The sequence below is a fragment of the Candoia aspera genome, chromosome 7, assembly GCF_035149785.1.
Source record: "Candoia aspera isolate rCanAsp1 chromosome 7, rCanAsp1.hap2, whole genome shotgun sequence".
NCBI classification, from domain to species: Eukaryota; Metazoa; Chordata; class Lepidosauria; order Squamata; family Boidae; genus Candoia; species Candoia aspera.
The window spans coordinates 52,492,395-52,514,500 of NC_086159.1; the positions used below are offsets into that span (position 1 = coordinate 52,492,395).

General features: G+C 36.5%; 1 protein-coding gene across 3 annotated transcripts in view; it reads right to left on the bottom strand.

Annotated features, from left to right (window-relative positions):
* The window catches only part of CNTN1 (contactin 1), a 178,347-nt gene that overhangs the window by 90,017 nt on the left and 66,224 nt on the right, over positions 1 to 22,106 (bottom strand). Inside the window, exon 1 of one of the 3 annotated variants that reach the window (XM_063309420.1) lies at positions 7,864 to 8,071. The exons of the other annotated variants lie outside the window; for them this stretch is intronic. The gene's annotated coding sequence lies outside the window, so the exon portion shown is untranslated. Of the gene's footprint in view, positions 1 to 7,863; positions 8,072 to 22,106 lie in introns of those variants that run through there. 3 annotated transcript variants of the gene reach the window in all.

A 22,106-nucleotide genomic window follows, 5' to 3' on the forward strand; every position in this document is an offset into this window, starting at 1 on the left:
GAGATATAGGCTAGTGGCATGAGGATCGTAAGCAACTATTTCAGTGGATATTATTTACAATAAACTGTATAAGATCTGATATATTAATACCAATTTTTAATACAATTATTTTAAGATAGGGACTCCAATGTACCCCCAAATCATTTCTTTCAAAGTTTACATAGCTTATACTTAAAGTCGCTGAAATTCATGTCGAGGTATTTTAATAAAATTGCACTGACCTTCATACCTCTATTGAGTCATTACCATTTTTGTGATTGTATCCTAACTGAAAAAGAAAACAAGACCAAATGACCTTATTGTTTATGACAGTCATAGCAGATCAATAAGCAAAATTAAAAAGAACAATGAAGTCTGTTGTTATCAAGAAAACTATTCTCAGATTATGAAATTGCAACAGATTCCACAAAGAAAATGTGTCTGAAATGTCACCTTGAAAAACAGAGAAAAAAGCACTTTTCTTTACAAGTCAAAGTAAATTCCCTTTACAAGAGACACTAAATCAAGGTGCAAGATGTTTGCTACCACAGAGGACTGTTTTTTATATGCTGATGCCTATTTCAAAAACAATACTGCCATGTATAACTTCCTCTAATTTGCCTATCTTTAAAAGGAGTGTGTAGGCTTTCACGGAAAAGACTGTTTCAGTCACCTCACATAATAAAATAGGTGTATATAATACAGCAGTCTCTCCCACTCAGTGAAAAGCAGTAGAGATGTCAGACACCGAAAATGAATATATTTGTGAATTTCAATGCTGATAAATATAATAAAAGTTAGAAGACAAGATATTCAAGCTCCTTTTTCCTTGGTCATACTTTCTACTTGTAATTCTTGTCATACTTGTTTAGAAAACAGTTCTGATGCTGAAACGACTAACCTTAATCCTGAACGCAGGCGTAATGTCAGTGTATCAACAAACACTACATAGTTCAGTTACACTCTTCCTACAGAAATGCTAAGAAAGAAATTTGTATTTTGCCATCTGGAGCAGTAGTTATCTCCCAAAGCTCAACATTACAAAACAAAATTGATGGAATTCTAATTATAAACTCCAGCTGCATATTAATGCAATCAATGATTTCTTTTAAAAATTTTGCCCAGACATTAAATTATCACATATAGTTATTTCTGTCCAATGAAACCCAGACTTTAAAAATGTGTAGGTACTTCGATTTAGAATTAAATATTATACAATTCTAGCTTCTGATGTGCATACATTCTGAACAGTGAGAAGCAACTAAATTACCTTCTAGGCTACATCCCAAACATAATATGCTATTTTGTATACGCTTGCAGGTGCAATTGCTTAATGTACCTCTCTCCACAAGTTTTAATTTTTCATTTCTTCATCACAGCATCTTCTTTTGAGACAGTATCACAGTATGAACATTTCTCTTTTAGCAATACTAATGATTTAGTAAAAAATATCTAGAACTATTCAGTATAATATGAACAATTCATGCATGAAGTCCTCCAAAGTATTCATTATACAAAATGGATGTAGTATTAAAATAATCAGCATACATTTGGTTTACAGACATCCAAATTCAACAAGAAGGTTACAAGATGATGAATCGCACAACCATTATAGAATAAAGCACATTTCATGACATTTCGGGCACACCAACTGCAAAAATTATTTTATCAGATATGAGGTAAGAAATTAAATATACTTTATAAGTAGCTGAGTTGTATTAGGCACTGTGTGAATAGGCAGATGTTATTTTAAGAATTCAAATAGCCCAGGTACCAAGAAGCTGGATGCAATTCTTTGCAGGTGAGGAAGCAGGCTGGTAGAGGAGCGCAAATTCATTCTCTCTTTCCTCTACGTCCAAACAAGCAGGTTACTGGAAAAAGAAAGCAGTCTTCTCTACTGCCATCAAGTGGGTTTCTATCAACAGTACATAGCTTTTTCCTTCTTTGTCAGCACAATCTAACTGCAGATTTATTTACAAGAAGGCCTTTTTCATTACGTGTTCTGTGGATGCCCAATTGCTTTATAAGCGAGGGAATGAGGGAATACAACAGCAGGAATGGTATCTGTAGACACTGAAGAAAACAAGCATCTGGGACATAAAAAGAATAAGAAACAGCTGTCGAGGAACTAGAGGGCAATGACAAAAACAGAAGCAATGCTGTTGCTACACCTGGTTTTCTGCCCCACCTCTGGGGGCTAAGGCTGCCACATCTGGAAGCAAACCCTCTGAGATCAAACAAGACTGTCATCAAAACACAGTCCAGATGCCTTTCACATCCAAAGCTGAGAAATGACCAACAAGAAGTCTATAACCACAGCAGAATGGGATAAAGAAATGTAAGATTTAAAACCAGGGGCTGCAGTATACTGTATAACAGGTTGTAGTGCTATATTCTGGAGTAGCTGTAACTACAATAAAAGCATCTATCTGAGCCTTATCTGACTCTTCAACTATAACCTCCTCAGTGCTGACCAAATATCAAGAGAGAGATTTATTGCTGATTTATTGTTTTTTTGTTTTGCTGCCTTCAACTCAGTGTTGACTCCTGGTGACTGCCTGGACTATCCCTAGTTTTCTTGGGAAGATTTGAGATGTGGTTTGCCATTGCCTGCTTCCTAGAGCTGAGAGGCAGTGACTGGCCCAAGGTCCCCCAGTTCACTTCGTGCCTAAGGCAGGACTATAACTCATGGTCTCCCGGTTTCTAGCCTGATGCCTTAACCACTACACCATCTCTTTATTTCTGTGGCCTGGGTAAAACTCTGATGGTGCTTGTGCAATGTTTAGACCCCTACCCTGATACCGTTTATTATGAATTAATTTCTATCTAATGTCCAACTTTCTTCCCTGTAGTTTACTCAATATGGAGACAGATTAAATTAGGATGTGGTTGAATTTGGCAAGAAAAAATGGCAAATTCATAGCACCACAAAGGATGCAATCAGTAAGAAAGCAAGTTTAAACAAGGGCTTTTCATATGACAACTGCTAGATTTATCTGTGCCTTACCCAAGAAGAAATGTTTCCTACTTAGCTGGTATCTACTTAGACATAATTTTTTGTTCTGAATAATCTTCTTACAGTATTCATAAAATCTCAGTTACACTGTAAAAAGGCTAGGCATCTCTAATTTACTTCATGTTATTTTTCATCTGGCAACTCCACAGGGAAACTTTTTCTTTGTTTTAATAAAATATTTCTAACCATTGTATAATCATTGATCTCAGAGAGGAATAAAATCAATAAAACTGTTTTAACTACAGTCATTTATATATAATTAACTTTTGCTAATTCATTTTAATTATAAAATGACTATGTGTATGTTTTCAGGTTTAAGATTGGAAGCAAGCACTGATGGAACCATTAGGGTTACATTAAAAAATAACAAAATTCAGAGAATGACAAAACCTAAGTGAAGGGGAAATGCATTATTAGAAACAGGAGCTCAAGGTAGAAACTAAGCCAATAAATAGTGTCTTTCATAAAGAGTGACTTTGCAGTCTCTATTGCTCCTAACCATTATTTGTCCTAGTGGAAATAAATTTCAAGCAGGACCTCCTTTTTTTGGCATTCCCCCTCATTTCAGTTGATGCACATACACACACACTCTCACACACCACCTTGGTGATATGGGTCGTCCTTCTGTATTAATTTCTGTCTGGGTCTACATTACGTTCCTTTGAAACATAAACGTAAGTAACCATTTTCACTATGATTCAGAACGTTTAGAGATCTCCCCTTCCCTGTAGGGAAGGTATCATAAGCAGCAAAAAGCTTTATCAATTCATTGGTTATTATTGAGAGAGAATTGTGTATTCATTCACCCAACTGGATTAGATATTTTCAGTAACTTGAAGATAACACAGCCGCTACTTCTAATTTTAGATACTGTTTAAGTTGGTAAGCATTTCTAAGGCTCATTTATAATATATATCCAGCAGCTCTTGTAGTCAAATAAGATATTTTCACATAAAAGCCTAATACATTTTTCAGTTAGGCTCTTATGTGAAAAAAAATACTTGGCTAGTAGCTGCTGGATAATATATTGCTTGTAGGTCCAAAATTGCTCTCAGTGACTCAGTATGCAAGAGAGTTTTTTTTAAAAAGCAAGTAATTCTCTCTCACATAAACTGTATCACCAACCTCAACCAGCTCAGAAACTCTATGCAGCTGTCCAACACATTCTCTACAGGATACACTAGTGTTGAGTGTGAAGTCTATTAAAAAAGTTATACGGTGATATAAGGCAAGGCATAACAATTCAGGAAAAGAAGCTCATATAGACTCCTTAACATAAGAAAACAATTACTCTGTATACATTTACGCTATAAAAAGCCTAAATATAACATAATGGTAGTGTTTGGAGGCAGTTTCTCCCCTAGCCATCAGTTCCTTTCTGCATATATCTTGCATCAGATTTAACAAAACATTATGATTAATATATCTTTCTGAGCCATGTGAATATAACTACAGCATGTGTGTCAAGATAGAGCCATACAAGTCACCTTCAGAAAAGTATCAACCCAAGGAATCTGGGAACCCAGAAACAGTAGAACATAGCCTAGAACCTGAATACCAGCCATGAAAGAGCAGTTGAAATATTAGACTGATTCTAATACAGAGGACTATGAGATTAAAACAGAGAAACCTTCCCCCCACTTCTAGGGAACATCAACAGTAGAGGGTTGAGGACAGAGTTGAGGGTGGAGGACAGAAATTAGCCAGGTAAAGAACCAGACTTCCCAATGAAAGTTTTCTGATGAGATCCAAAGTCTTAAAGAACTGGACTCTAGCAAATCAAGGCTGTTCAGTTTCATTTGCATTTCGATGGGAAGACGAGGGTAATTAAAGCTACTTTAAAAGGTCAGTTCCTTACTATAACATCTTTGGCAACATTCTTATTCTGAAGAAGTATCTCTCAAGCATGTCTAGTTGAATTCCTTGATCCCTAGCTAGACCCTTGAATTCTATGACTAGAGATGGATTGCTTCTTGGAACCTTGCAATTTCATTTGACTCGAACATTGCCATTAGCTGGGGACTGATTTACGATTTTACAACCAAGTATGATAGTAAATGGACTTGATTTAAAACTACTCTGTTAATATCCTGCGAGAACCTCATTAAGCTGTGGCCGTAAATGTGCAGAATACAAATACTTGTATGTGTTTAAACACACACAGACATACCATAGCTAGTCTCAAAAAACCTAAGCAGGGTTGAAAGTGGCTAATACTCTGATGACAGCTGATTAGCAAAGTCAAGACTGTGAAGTTAAAAAAAATAATTAAAATCCTGGAAGAATGTAATGGCAAGCCACTGCAGTACTTCCAAGAAAACTCTGTATATAGAATTACTTGAAGTTAAGCTCAGCTCAAAGGAGACCTTACCTGCTATCACTGTATTGGCAAATCAGTTTGTGAATACATAACAGTATTCACAAAGTATAGCTTTCTATAGTATAATTTGGCTAAACCCCCTACTATGTTTGTCAAGTTGAAAGTAAGATTAAAAATAGACAATTTTTTTTAATTAATTTTTGAAAACATCAGTTTTTGTTTTAGCTTTAAAGTGATTATGTATTTGTTAGATACAATTATACCCTACATTTAACATACCAACTTACTTTATTAAAACAAATTGTCAGAATGTATAATGATGATATCACTGTGTCTATACTGATTCCAGAATTGAGTTAAAGCTCACTCCTAAAAGTTTTGAGGGCTTTTTTCTCCCATACAATTTTATAAAATTGTAGTTTTATATATTTGTTCCTTCATTCACACTATACCACACATTTTACATTTCTCTTGGGCAAAGATTGCCAAGACAATTTATTCCCATGTTTTCACTAGAGAGCGAAAAGGAACTTAAGTAGAATTTTGAAAGGGATGCAAATCCATTGTAGCAAATTAATAAAGTATGTAATATGTGATGAGTACCCAATGAATGATTAAGAGCACTGTTCTAACTGGAGAAGTGGTATGACTTGGCAATAGATTGAATTTAGTATGGTAAAAAAAAAAGATATAAAGCTCAGGTCAAACAACAAAATTCTGTGTTGCACATACTGAGTTTAAAGCAGTAGTAAAACATTTAAGCAATTGGATATATGGAATTGGACAGATGGCAAGAAAAGGTCAACAGTATGGTGATACGCAAATCCATGGGAGTTGATGAAAAAATCACCTAGATACATGCAGAGCCAGTGTAGCGGTTAAGATGTTGAACCGGGACCAGGAAGATCCATGGAAGCTAACTGGGTGACTTTGGGGCTCTCTCTCAGCCCAAACTAGGGTAGGGTAGTACGGCTACTGTGGGGGACAAGCACAGAAGAAGCACTGTGTATACCACCCTGAGCTCCTGAAATAAAGGTGGGAGATAAATCTAATAAATAAATAGCATATAAGGAGAAAATGAGAGTAGAGTGGACTCCAACAGGGAAGAAAGCAAAAAGAAAATGTATTCCCGTAGAAATACTCCATGAATATTAATATAGACAGAAAGGAAAGAACAGCTATAAAAACAGCACATAAGAAAATTCAAGTTAGAAGAAGTTATTTACTGTATCAAAGATGTTCAGAAGTTTTAATTAAGAGACATTACTAAACTGCAAGTGATGGAGATTAAAAAATGAGTTGAGTTGACAGGGAAAAGACATATTTCATAGTTATGGAAGCAACAGGTCAAAGAGTCAAAAACAGGAGTGGGGAAGGGACAGAAGATGATAATTATTAAATGGAAAGCAGGACTAGCATTACAATAAAGGGTAACTAGGAGTTAGAGAAGAAGATTTTATTTTAGTATTATTACTTTAGAAAGTGGAACATTTAAAATACATACATTCTTAAAGCTAATTATTTTAAAGCCACAATTATTTTAAAGCCATGATTATCTAGTACACAGATAATCTGACAACAGTATCAAATCTGAGAACAGTATGAAAAACCTGTCTACTTATTCAGATACCTAATAAATTTAGCATAGCATATGTTTAATGGCTTTTCTTAATACTATCCACTATATTGTACAATGAATTAGCATTTATTAAACGGCAGTTACATATTTATATGTATTTATTGTGGAGTTTTGCATATAAATCATTCTTCCACAAATCATAAACATTCAGCTGAACAGAAAATAATGGATTTTTTTTTCACAGTATCCATCTGTTGTTGCTTTTGACTCCTTGTTTTGAAGAGCATTATAAACAGTTATACTAATTCCTCACCCTATGTAAGTAATACAATACACTGTTGCACTACAGTTACCATCTAAGTTTTTTGCCAAAGTATTTAATATTGTTTTTCAAGAATGATATGCCCATCCAGTGGTTACACACATTCGTACATATATTGTTCATTCTAAATTATTACAATTTAAAACAACCATATATGCTTCCTAAGTTGTATCATTCAGACTCTTTGCCCATTTGACAATCTCAAGTAGCACAGACTTTTTTTAGCAACAGACCTGGTGTCCATACTAAAAGCATGAAAATAAAGCAGTGTAGTATCAAGTCTATGTAACATTAATACCATTATTGATATTGATAATGTGTAGATTATCTTTTCTATCAGGTTAATTCTACTACTTTATATCTCAATTTCCTATCAGACATCATCAATAAAAGATCCAAAGTTACTAAAACAATGTTTTGAAAAGAATCAAGCAGCCTCCCACATTATAACCACTCTTCAGAAGCCTCCTACCTAAGTAATGCCCAGAAATCATTTCAGTCCCACACACTCTTAAAAACCGGATTCTTCATTCTCATCACAGAAATCTGATTGAGGTAAATGCAACAGCCTTTGCATCTGCTTGTCTCAACCCCATCTTTTCTTCCTAAATTGTCATATAAGGGGTAAAATATATATATATATTTACCTTAGATGAAGAATTTCCTTTTGTCTTTTTGTCCATAATAGGTATCTTAAATAAACACTTTGAAACACAGAGTTGCACCAATAAACTTCAAATATTCTCTCCTGTGGCAGAAAGCAAATTAAAAGAGAAGAGGGAAAAGGGAGATGAGATGGCTTGAGATTTCAAGCTGTGACCTCAGAGCAAAGCACAGCTGTTATCATCTCTCAGCCAATCTAACAAACAGGCTAGGCAGCGGGGAACTAGCTCTCTAGATGGCTATAACGTTATTTAAATCAGCTGTTCTGAGCACAATAAACTCAAGGATTTATCTTCTTAAAAATACAGCCCCGCACAGCTCTGGCCTGCTTTGACTGCAGTCACTTTCTGCAAAAGATCATCCCATAATAATGAGATCCATATTATTCAGTTTCAAGACTAAAGTAAGAAAATGCATCAGCACACATTAAAATAATCAGTATACTTCCTGCAGTCTGTAATGGAAATATATTGATTGGATCACCAAAATAATCAGGAAGAGGCACTGACTCACTGCAGCAAGCAGTTGTTCCAGCCTACATCAGATGCAGATCGGTTTTCTCTCCCTGCAGCACTGAATTATAATGCCAACATGCATGGCATGATACAGCTATATTTCTTCCCATATATTTTATACCACTGCCGTTACTTTAGGATGAAAAAAATGCTTTGTCAACTACTCTCTCAACAGATAAATCTTAGATTTGTATTTTGTTTCCAGCAATGGTAGCTTTACCCTAAAAACCCCCTTTAGATAAATGCTATTAAACTGAAACTCACTAATGTCTTGACAATAAAAAACACAAAGCATATGGAGTACTGCATAATGCTTGCAAAAATGTCACAAGATATTTTTTGAGGTCATTCTAACAATGACCTTAAAAAAGAATGTATTTTAATACTCAAAAGTAACATTAAGTTCTTTGTGACAAATAATACATGTCTTTAATCATAAAATATTTTGAAGGACAATTCAAGGAATTTGTCAACAAATCTTTATAGTCACACATGAAAACATTATTATACCATATTAACAATAGCTACAAATTTTGTAAAATGTGAGTAAATATCTGTTACAATTATTTTCCAGCATTTACAAGAGCATCCAAACTCCCATTTCTCAACACGAAACTACCATGGAGAAGTGATCTGTACTTTCTTCTGCTTCCTAATTCAGGAGGGAAGAGAAAGATGCTTCCCAACAGGAAATGAGACTTCTGACCATGATCAGGAATGTCATTTCTAGTTGACAAAGTACTAGAATAATTCTGCAGCTAATCAGCCTTCTTCATGCCAGTTATGTTCCCTTTTTTTCCCCAAAGGTAAGGATTTCTTTCCATACAAATATTCTTTCCAAACAAACTCAAGTGTTTATACCTTTTTTTTTACTAAAAACTTTTTAGAAAAAGAAGATTTATCCTCCTCCTCCTCCATATAAATAGAAAGAATGGGCTTTGTTTTTCAATTTCATCAAGTATCTATTAGAATATGGAAGACAATTTATACTAACTCCAGCACATGGTAGTACTTGTTGTTTATTCGTTTAGTCGCTTCCGACTCTTCGTGACTTCATGGACCAGCCCACGCCAGAGTTTCCTGTCGGTCGTCAACACCCCTAGCTCCCCCAGGGACGAGTCCGTCACCTCTAGAATATCATCCATCCATCTTGCCCTTGGTCGGCCCCTCTTCCTTTTGTCTTCCACTCTCCCTAGCATCAGCATCTTCTCCAGGGTGTCCTGTCTTCTCATTATGTGGCCAAAGTATTTCAGTTTTGCCTTTAATATCATTCCCTCAAGTGAGCAGTCTGGCTTTATTTCCTGGAGGATGGACTGGTTTGATCTTCTTGCAGTCCAAGGCACTCTCAGAATTTTCCTCCAACACCACAGTTCAAAAGAATCGATCTTCCTTCTCTCAGCCTTCCTTATGGTCCAGCTCTCGCAGCCATATGTTACTACGGGGAACACCATTGCTTTAACTATGCGGGCCTTTGTTGTCAGTGTGATGTCTCTGCTCTTAACTATTTTATCGAGATTTGTCATTGCTCTTCTTCCAAGGATTAAGCGTCTTCTGATTTCCTGACTGCAGTCAGCATCTGCAGTAATCTTTGCACCTAGGAATACAAAGTCTTTCACTGCTTCTACATTTTCTCCCTCTATTTGCCAGTTATCAATCAAGCTGGTTGCCATAATCTTGGTTTTTTTGAGGTTTAGCTGCAAACCAGCTTTTGCACTTTCTTCTTTCACCTTCATCATAAGGCTCCTCACTTCCTCTTCACTTTCAGCCATCAAAGTGGTATCATCTGCATATCTGAGATTGTTAATGTTTCTTCCAGAGATTTTAACTCCAGCCTTGGATTCCTCAAGGCCAGCTTGTCGCATGATGTGTTCTGCATACAAGTTGAATAGGTAGGGTGAGAGTATACAGCCCTGCCGTACTCCTTTCCCAATCTTAAACCAGTCCGTTGTTCCATGGTCTGTTCTTACTGTTGCTACTTGGTCGTTATACAGATTCTTCAGGAGGCATACAAGATGACTTGGTATCCCCATACCACGAAGAACTTGCCACAATTTGTTATGGTCCACACAGTCAAAGGCTTTAGAATAGTCAATAAAACAGAAATAGATGTTTTTCTGAAACTCCCTGGCTTTTTCCATTATCCAGCGGATATTGGCAATTTGGTCTCTAGTTCCTCTGCCTTTTCTAAACCCAGCTTGTACATCTGGCAATTCTCGCTCCATGAACTGCTGAAGTCTACCTTGCAGGATCTTGAACATTACCTTACTGGCATGTGAAATGAGTGCCACTGTTCGATATTTTGAACATTCTTTAGTGTTTCCCTTTTTTGGTATGGGGATATAAGTTGATTTTTTCCAATCTGATGGCCATTCTTGTATTTTCCAAATTTGCTGGCATATAGCATGCATTACCTTGACAGCATCATCTTGCAAGATTTTGAACAGTTCAGCTGGGATGCCGCCGTCTCCTGCTGCCTTGTTATTAGCAATGCTTCTTAAGGCCCACTCAACCTCACTCTTCAGGATGTCTGGCTCTAGCTCACTGACCACACCGTCAAAGCTATCCCCGATATTGTTATCCTTCCTATACAGATCTTCTGTATATTCTTGCCACCTTTTCTTGATCTCTTCTTTTTCTGTTAGGTCCTTGCCATCTTTGTTTTTGATCATACCCATCTTTGCCTGGAATTTACCTCCAATGTTTCTAATTTTCTGGAAGAGGTCTCTTGTCCTTCCTATTCTATTGTCTTCTTCCACTTCCGCGCATTGCTTGTTTAAAAATAATTCCTTATCTCTTCTGGCTAACCTCTGGAATTTTGCATTTAATTGGGCATATCTCCCTCTATCACTGTTGCCTTTTGCTTTCCTTCTTTCTTGGGCTACTTCTAGTGTCTCAGCAGACAGCCATTTTGCCTTCTGGGTTTTCTCTTTCTTTGGGATGTATTTTGTTGCCGCCTCCTGAACAATGCTGCCAACTTCTATACAGAGTTTTTCCGGGACCCTATCTACTAAGTCCAGTCCCTTCAATCTATTCTTCACCTCCACTGCATATTCCTGAGGAATATTAGTGAGCTCATATCTAGCTGATCTGTGGGTCTTCCCTAATCTCTTTAGTCTGATCCTAAATTGTGCAAGAAGAAGTTCGTGATCGGAACTACAGTCAGCTCCAGGCCTTGTTTTTACCGACTGTACAGATGTCCGCCACCTTTGGCTGCAAAGGATGTAATCAATCTGATTTTGGTGTTGTCCATCTCATGGTAGTACTAGATGGGGAATATCACTTACTATAATAAAAGCCAAATTTAATCATATATACAATAGGCCCATTTAAACCAATGGGAGTCCAGTTGATTTTTTTGTATGTTTACTCTAACATAATTTAAGTTTTAATGTAATTTATTATGTTTAGCATAAAAAAAAAATTACAATATGGCTTGCAATGGATCTTGGACTTTAGTCAAATGCATAGTTCCTTAAAATTTTAATGCATCAAGCACAGACTGCCAGCCTTATATTTCGAACAGTGGACTTGCTTAAAATGCACTTTAATTTAGAAATGGTAAGAATGTTTAAATAAGTAAAATAATAGAGATAAACACAAAATGACCACAAAAGCTAAACCTATACAAGCTAAACCTACAGTACGAAGTTATACAATACACCTACCCAAATTGTGGTTGCATATTCCATGTCATCCAAACAGATCATGATACAAGTTATGGTTAAGAAAAAAACATTTTAACTGCAATCTGTAATTATGCCAATCTATATAGTTACAAATTGTGTTTTTTATGAGAATTTTATTAAGTTTCAGACAAAGATAAAATCTACAGAAAAACAAAAAACTACGAAGAAAAAAAAACCAAAAGTGTGAAAACACAAGAGAATTTTTTTTAGTTACAAAAAGAGGTTACTTCCGACTTTTAACAGCAAGGATATACAACAATTTACCATAATCAATCCCTTACTCTATATTAAACCAAAATCATATTATTTCTATAAATCATTCCATTGGCATATTATAAAAATCACTAAATACAGTTGCTCCATTCCCTTACGTTAAAAGAATATACACACAGAGAGAGAGAGAGAGAGAGAGAGAGATCCCTCTTAATCAACTACCCCAAGGATAACATTTATTTAATTATTTCCTTCCTACTACTATTCTATACATTCCTGTCTACAATAATAAAGATCAAAGTAAAAAGATACATAAATTGTCTACCATTATACTTAATAAAAATACAATTTTAATAATCTTAATCATGTTAAACCCAAAACCAAATGTTTTTTTCTTTTTTTATACCTTAGTAATCTTAATCCAAGTCATTAAAGATAAATGAAATCAGTCAAACCCTAAAAGCAATCCAGTTAAATATTCCTAAACCCTTATCCCACTTCAAAATAGACCAAAGCATTTACATATCCCCAAAATACATACAGAGCTTTTTTCTTAAAGAAATCAAACTGCTCAACTGCCCCCCTCAAAAACTCCAACTTCTCTTCAGGAGACCTCCCATACATAATAACCCCTTATTTTCCAGGGCACTCTATCAAAAGATCCATTTCACTTATGGCTTGCAACTCAATCTCTCCCTTTAATTTCTTCAACTCAACTGTCCAATCTTCATCCAGCATTTCAACAGAAACCGAAGAGACATTTCTGTTGCTGTTAAATTCTTCAATTCCATCCACAACATCCCCAACCAGATGAGACATTTTAAAGCTCATATTTTCCACAATGTGCTGAATGCCTTGCATAAAAACTTGGTAAGACTCAGAAAGAATCTGTTTGAAATCTCATTGGAAATCAGAGAAAGCTTGTTTATATAGTTACAAATTGTCTTAACTGCATTCCAGTATTTTGTCCTAACCCAGACAAATTACTAATATATAGTTAAGTTGCCAGTAATCGTCCAAAAAAAAAAAAACTTGATGCAGAAGCAGCCATAAAAAGGAGCTAGTCCTGTAGCTGTTTTTCTGTTGTTCCACTTTTGTTTTTCAACACCTCAAATCTGGTGCATGGAGGCTTTGTTCAGAAAACAAAGAAGCTGTGAAAAGCCTTAGCCTTCCCCCATATGGCACAAGGTGGCCTCAGTGTCAACTAGACCATTCTGGGTTTTCTGTTGTTGTTTCCAAAACATCACCATCAACAATATGTGTAAGCAACACAAAAGTTTTGGGATATTGGTCCTCAGCACAGAGGAGATAGGGTGCTGATTATTTATAGGATGATCAACAGATTAGTCCATTGCAGTTGTTAATGCTAATCATAGCAAAGTGAGCTTACTGGACATCCACATAATAGCAAGCAACTTTAAATGTTATTTCTTTGTCTTCTCTTAACTCTCTTCCCTCTCTCAACAGATAAATCTTAGATTTGTATTTTGTTTCCAGCAATGGCAGCTTTATCCTTAAAAACCCTTTAGATAAATGCTATTAAACTGAAACTCACTAGTGTCTTGCCAATAAAAAAACACAAAGCATATGGAGTACTGCATAATGAAAAAGTTGTATGAATGTCCTTTTCTGTGGTTAGCGGAAGAGCCCATTCCAACACAGATCAATAGGATACACTGGTTTTCTTCAATGTAAAATACTTAAACTGAATGTAAAACAGTAATGCAGTATTCAGAGAAATTATTTTTAGTGCATAAATACTTAAAGCAGTCTGTCTTTCAGTATTATTTCATTAATTGTTTACAAAAAGATATTTACTCCAGCCTAATGAGTATCAATTAAGCATTATCTTTTGGGTTCTTGATACTTTTTAAAAAAGCATCTTATTCTTATCAACTAAATTCACTATAACATCAGTTGCTTCCTGTCAGCTAAAGACAGTATGACACATGTGAAGTATCTTACAAACTATACATCTATTACAGAGTTTTCAAATGTCAAAATGTCGATGTTAACACATAGATTGTACTTATTGTTTTAAACACAGTTTGTTAAATAATACATAGGCCAGTATCCCACATAATCCTAAGCCATAACCTCTGGTCATCACTATTAGAGCATCTAAACAGTAATAGAAAAAAATGATACAATGTTGTCCTACTCTCAGTTTAGCTTTATATTAAGATAGGGCTTCTAGTTTAATTGAAGAATTATTTATTTATTTTCTCAATTTATATGACCATCTCAAGTTCATGACTCTGGGTAGCTAATAATTAAAACAACATACAAAACTTAAAAACAAAGAGAAGACAATACACATGTGATCTGCAGCCAGGGTAAAAACAAACTCGCCAATAACAAATCATCACAAATGTTGCACAGGCTCTGCCATACTCCTGATCCCCAGGGCCGGTGAAAGAACCAGGTCTTTAAGTCTTTGCAATACGTCAACAGGGTTGGGACCAATCTAATCTCTGGGAGAATGATGTTCCAAAGGGTGGGTGCCACAACAGAATACTGTATATGATTACTTTATTATGACATGACAGAATATATGATTACTTTATTATGACAAAAACAAAAATAACTTGTACCTCCCTTTTAAAAAAAAAATGGGCCTGGTCTGCATGTCTTCCTTTCTGAATATCATATGCCTTTAGAAAGAAGTTTATTTTACATAAGATCAGATAAAAGTACATAGCATACAAATAACTTACTTCCTTTTTCTTCCTGGAAAAAGTCTAAAAGTAGAAAACCACTGTTTGCTTGCTTGTTTGTTAGATTTGGAAGCCATCTGAACTCTGGGAGGCTCACACTTAAAACAAGAAAACATTAAAAAGTGTCCAGGTAAACCAGAAACTAATCAGACTTGAAAGAGAACAGACAAAATAAACCATTTCTTCACATGGTGCATAATTTACCTCTGGGATTCTTTACCACAAGATATATTCACTAACTCAGATGGCTTTTAAAAAAGAGCTAGATAGTTAATGGAAGGCTGGTTGATCCAGTGCAGAATGCCTCTGTGGCATTTCTCCAAGCATTGTATATCAACTATACTTCTACGTATGCAAAGATTAGTCCTTGAAAGAATCTGTGTAAATCTCCTGAACATGCTAATATAAATTACAACCAATTACAGATGGTTTGCTATATGAAAATATCCCCTATACATGCTTCCTATATACTGTTTTTTTTTAATCTGTTCAATCATGTCCAATTCTTGGTGTGATGATCCCAGTACCGGGATCCCAAATTAGAAATTCTCCAGACAGCCCATCAGGAAACTTAAAGAATTCTTATTGAGGATACGATTAACACAGGATAGTAGCCAAAGCTCCAAGTGAGGAATTGGCACCAAGACATTCAAAGTGGTTCTTTCCCTTCTCTGATCTCATCTCTCCTCCCTGTCTTGCAGACAGGCTGTTTCTCACTCCTTAATTCCCCCCTCCCATCTCAGCAGTTCATTAAAGCAGGTGCCTCATCAACAAAGCATCCTTGGCTAAATGCCTGAGGCAAAAGAATGCGAAGCTAACACGGGTTGGTTCTCTGGGAGTGCAGTGAATGCGTGAAGGCAGCTAACACATGTAGAAACTTCTAATGGCAGGCGAACCAAGAGAAGGGAGCCTGGCATTCATGCCTGGAGAAGTCCTTGCAGTTTTCTTCGCAGGTTTTTCAGAAGTGGTTTCCCATTGCCTCCTTCCTAGGGCTGAGAGAAAGTGACCAGCCCAAGGTCACCCAGTTGGCTTTGTGCCTAAGGGGGGACTAGAACTCACAGTCTTCTGGTTTCTAGCCTGATGCCTTAACTACTACACCAAACTGGCTCTTCCTATATAATATAGAATGATTTAAATAAAGAGTTGTCATAAAGAGTTGTAACTCCATAAATCTGTTACATCATTATGCTATCTACACTGAAGAGAGAAAGAGGGGCAGCAGAATAATGGAGAAATTACTAAGCTTCCATAAATTTTTACAGATATGAGTCTGAATCCTTTTAAATATTCAGGGATGATTCAGATTATCAAATATGCCAGAATATTCCAGGAAACCTCATTTTAAATAGCACTTAGATTAACAAAATAAATTATACTGAACCAGATGATATAAAGATACAAGGATACTGGAGAGGAAGAAACAATTCACCAAAGCAGGTTGAAGCAATGGTTACAAAAGAATACTCTAAGTCAAAAATTAATATAACAACTAAATAAACCATTCAAGTGAATCTGTATCATACTGTAGTAGAAGTGACTCCTGTATAAAACATAGAAGCAACTCCTATTAAACACAATGAGATTTTGATTAGATATCCAGTGAGTAATGGAAAAATAGCTCCCTGGCACAGGAGTTATGGAGCTGCTTGGAACATAGTTGTCTGCCTTGTCCTTGTATCCATTGCAGAGAGCCACTGCCAAACCCTGGCAGCAGGATTGAAACAGAAGATCCCACAGAATCCAATCCCTCTCAGTTCCCCTTAGCCTCTCCATCTCAGGCTTCACATCAGGGCAAACTCAGCTGCCACCCAAGCAGTTCCAGTTCTTTCACAGCATTGCTGTGGGACTTTCCATAATTGAGTTTCTGACATTCTTTCTTTCCTTCATTTCAGCTGGAATGGGAATCCACTGGTCCTGGGCGAGTAAGGCTAGACGGTTGTAGGAGAAGGATTTCCCAGTCTAGTCCGATTGTGAGTGAAATTGTGAAAAGTGGAAAAAGAACAAAAATTAAGGAGGACGGGGAAGGCCCCTTTTCTGTGTTTGTAATGACTTATATTTTGTAGATACTTGGTGCCTGAAAAAGTTTCAGAACCCTATACTACATGTACAAAATATACATCAAAAGTAAATATCGCCAATTATAGCATATGCACATACAGTAAGAGAGAATGCAGATTCATTCTACATTTTAATAATAGTTTTAATTCTTTCCCTGCACAAAGATGTTTTTCATACAGAATTTGATTAATATTTTAGGCAGATCCTAATGGATCTGCTTAAAATATTAATTGCATTCCATTTGAAATATGAAATAAAACATTTATCCAAAGGTTATTTGTACTGGAAAAGTAATGTTTTTATACTTTAATTCAGTATTTCTCTATTTCTTCTCCTAAGACCACTTAGAATTTCATAAACCATGTCTGAATTCTGGCTACAGACCACAGCATTTCTGTTGATCTCACTGGGATGTTTGTGCTTTACCATCAAGGTTTCTCAGGACAATAGCACATCTTTCCAAGTGAATGGCCATGAACTGGCACATTTAGAACTTGCTGTCTTATCTATCAGAATTTCAACAGCACTGAAAGGATGTTTTGTTCACTCAGGCTACTGAACGAATGTGCACTACTTTGTTTTTGTTCATTATTGTTCTTTGTTCTAGCAAGCTGGATGTCCCAAACCAAGCAGTTCATTTAAGGGGAAACACACTGCCTCAAATTTAAAAGGGTGGATTTTTAAAGAAATTGTGTCATGCCGGCACCATTCACTTACATTGTTGTTGTTCAACTGCTTCCAATTCTTCATGTCACGAAAGTCAGTCTGGTGTAGCGGTTAAGGTGCTGGACTAGAAACAGAAGACTGTGAGTTCTGGTCCTCCCTTAGGCATAAAAGCTGGATGGGTGACTTTGGGGTAATCTCTCTCCCTCAGCCCAACTCACCTCACAGGGTTCTTGTTGTGGGGAAAATAGGAAGCAGGAACATTATCTGCACTCCCTTGAATTGTACAAAATAAAAGAAGGATATAAATCTAATAATAAATAAAGAAAATGTCCCAAATGACTTCATTTCATCAGGATTGTCCTTCTGTAACTGCTACTTTGAGTACTTATAAGTTCATACAGTTATGTATCGTATATGTATGCTACCTACTCAAAACATCCAACAATCATAAAACACAACAACCTAAAACCAATACTCTTAAGCTCACAATTAAAAGGTATCATGGCTATCTGCTTAACTGCCATTCTCCACACTGAAGGCTCTGAAGAAAAGCATCGCCTTTACAGTTCTCCCAAATATCAACAGGGTGAGGGCCACTTTCATCCTGAGGAGCAAGTTGCTCCAGAGTGAGGTAGCTGCTATAGAAAGATAGGCCTTTGCTACCTGATCTCTTGTGGTGGCAAATAGCCTCAGCGCTCTCCCAACCAGCGTATATTGGGTAGGCAGATTCTACCTGGAACAGGTATTCCAAAGGTAATGAGTCATAAAGGATTTTATAGGTAACAGTCAACACCTTGAACTGGCCCAGAAACCAACCAGCAATTAGTAAGCTACTGCAATATTGTCAGCCCTTCAAAGTAGTCAAGACAAGAAACCAAAACCATGAGTACTAACACTACCTGTATTGTAAAGTTACAGTAACAGAATCTGGCAAATCCGAAAGCACTTCTGTGCCTACTTTGCCTTTACTTTCAAGAGAACTAGGGAGAGTCCCTTCTGAGATGCTTTCTCCACCCCCATTCCATCTGTGGGCTGAAGTATCTCTTGTCTGACCATTGTCTAGGCTGCAGCTCCTCTTCTTGTCTCCCAGGTCATTCTCATAGCCCATTACAAATATAGATATAATTCAGCTGAACTGAGTATCAGGAACAGGAAGGCAGCCAAGTTCTGTTCCTGCTGTAGCTTCTGGATTATCTTCAGGGGCAGCCCCATGTAGAGCATATTTCAGTACACTACTGGGGAGATGACATGAGTCACTGTCTTCAGCACCTCCTGCTCCAGGAAAGGTCATAACAGGCAGGTCAAATGAAGTTGGCCAAAGGGTTTCCCTGACCATGGGTTTCACCTGCTTTTCCAGTAGGATTTGCACACTTGCTCCTTCAGGGGAAGTGTAATCAATCACTTTTGGAATATCCGAAGATGGTAACTCTCAGGGTGTCCTTCTGGCACTGTAACAAGCAGTGTACTTCTTAGGATTCAGGAAAGAGCCTGTTTGGTGTTTCCACTTCAGCTAAGAAACTTGGAACTTGCTTTTAAGGGAATTCTATCTTCCATTTCCATGTTTAATGGCCTTTCCTACAGCCTAATGTTTTTAGAAATCATTTAAAGTAATATTTTTTAAAAAATACACAGAACTGTTTTTAAGTTAGCATTTTGCTGAACATATCAGGATGTGGATTTGAAACAACAAAAGAGAGTTGTTGTTATGCCTAATGAATATACTGTACATCATATTGCGTGGATTCACGATATTTTTTTGCAGTCACATTTTAATGCATTACAAAAAAAAACCCTGAGACATGAAAACAATTGCAGAATAAAGAAAGGTTTTATGGAAATGGATCAGTATTGAAAACCTGAGAGAGATGTTAAGCCTAGCAGTCGTGAGCTGGTACATTCTGTTTACAATGAAACTTTTTAAAGGCAATTGAAGTAGACTTGATATAGTGGGAATCAAGCACTGGAAGCCAGACTTCTTCTCATGCAATGTGGTTTAAGCTTGGCCCAATAATATTGAGGACACATGGCTATGCTGCAAAGATAAATAATGGATGCAAATGTAATAGAATAGAAAGTGCTCATTTAATTTTAAAACAAACATTGGTTAAAAGAAAAAACAAAGAAGAAATAAATGCTAGAATATAAATGAAAAAATAAAGATGTGGGAGACAAGGAAACAAAAGTTTATTATTACCACATAGTTCTCGCAGATGTATGAAGAATCCTCAACTATAAGATTCTTAATTTGATGGCTATTAATTTACAAGTTGACTAGCAAGTTTTGAATCTCAAAGATTCTTTCTCAGCTCTCTCTCAAGGATGCACAGATGTGTGCACACAAACAGAACAGAATGTGGGAGTGTCTATATATAAGGATAAAAGTAGAGGTAGCCAGATTAATGCTCTTTATTGAGATGAAAATAATTATCTGATAATCAGAAATATATGGTGAGAAAAAAATCCACATTTAAAATGCATATATTGTACCCAGTCCTCAATGCTGCAGACCTTGATCAACTCATAAAAGTACAAATACATTGGCATAAATTAGAATGAAAAAGTCAAATGTGGGATTCTTCATATGTACAGAAGTCCTTCAACAATAAATTCCCAAAGAAAACTACAATGAGACTGGGGAAAAAATTGTAGAGTCCCAGCTGCAAACAGATAAGATACCAACTTTCCAATAATACCATAGGACTTATTTCTTGGATTGTAGCTGAATCTGTTAAAAATCTGGATTCTGCCGCTAGACTTAATGGCTATTATTTCGATCTAAAAAAAATTTGGCATGGCATCCCTAACTCACTTTGCCTTTGTGAAAAAATACACCTTATTTGTCATGTTACAAATATGACTAATGTATATAATTTGCATATCTAATTTGCATTTCTTGAACTATAACTCAAACCAAAATATAACCATGTCTTTCCATTTATATTTTCCCATTTATACTTTTTAAGGTTTCTGATACATTTTTTTATTCATACCATGGGCAGTTCTAGCACATCCTTTGTTTATCTCTGGAATAAGGAGGCTACAATAGTGCTGGACTAAATTTTTCAGCTTGCCGATCGGAAGGTCGGCGGTTCAAATCCGCATGATGGGGTGAGCTCCCGTTGCTAGTCCCAGCTCCTGCAACCTAGCAGTTCGAAAACATGCCAATGTGAGTAGATTAATAGGTACCGCTTCGGCGGGCAGGTAACGGCATTCCGTGTAGTCATGCCGGCCACATGACCACGGAAGTGTCTACGGACAAACACCGGCTCTTCGGCTTTGAAACGGAGATGAGCACTGCCCCCTAGAGTCAGACACAACTGGACTTAATGTCAAGGGAAACCTTTACCTTTACCTATAATGGTAAAAGGCCTCCATATGAGCAGGGGTACACAAATCTTTCTGGACTGAGACCTACACATGGCATTGATTAGCACTGTCAAGGGCTGCACACCAAACAGTGAACACGACATGGTCAGAGAAATAGGTGTTATTTATCTATTGATTGATTGTTTGGTAAGATGTATAAGGCCACCCAACTCAAACAGTGCAATTCTGGGCTGTGTGCAGCATAAAAAATGAACAATAAACCAACCCCTCCCCCCGTATCATATAACATTAAGCAACAACAAATATATAAACATGAATGGGCAAAAGTAAAATGAAGTTGTGTTTAATATATACTAAACCACAATTAAATTAATTAAAACAGTTAATATGATTATTCCCCATTCACTGAAGGATTTTACATTTCATTGAAATTGTAATTCAGCAGAATTTCTGGAGGAGCTCAAGTGACAACCCCCTCCCAAAATATTGGGGTCTCCAAGTTGTGCATCTCTATCTCACACGAATGGCAAGATATAAAAGAATCCAATAAAAAGTGAAAGCCCATTACATTCTCAAGAGGGAAAGTGATTCTAGGTTGTACTGTCAAGGAAATTAATCTGATATATTTGTGTTTTTTATGAGACAGATGTGTAAGAAAATTCTTGCTGGAGTCTTCCAGTTCATTCACTAAAATCTGTAGTTAGCAAGCATAGAGTCAACTTAGACTTTTTAGACACACATTTGTGAAGTCAAAGGGACAAAATGTTTGTTAAGGAAGTATCACGCTGTGATATAAAACCAGCACTTTCCATCCTCAAGAGGGCAAGAAAAGCTATGTTTCCTGTAGGAAATAGGCTGAATGGAAAGCTGAAGGGTATTTTTCTTGAAATCAGGGGAAAGCTGAGCAGGACAAAGAAAGGAACAGATGAACTGGCCAACATGCTGGCTCTGCTTTTCTCTTTCTACCACCAGTGGTCAATAGCATGAAGGGGATAAAGGTACCATGCTTCAGGAGCTGCATTTCCAACCAAAGAAATTTCAAGAG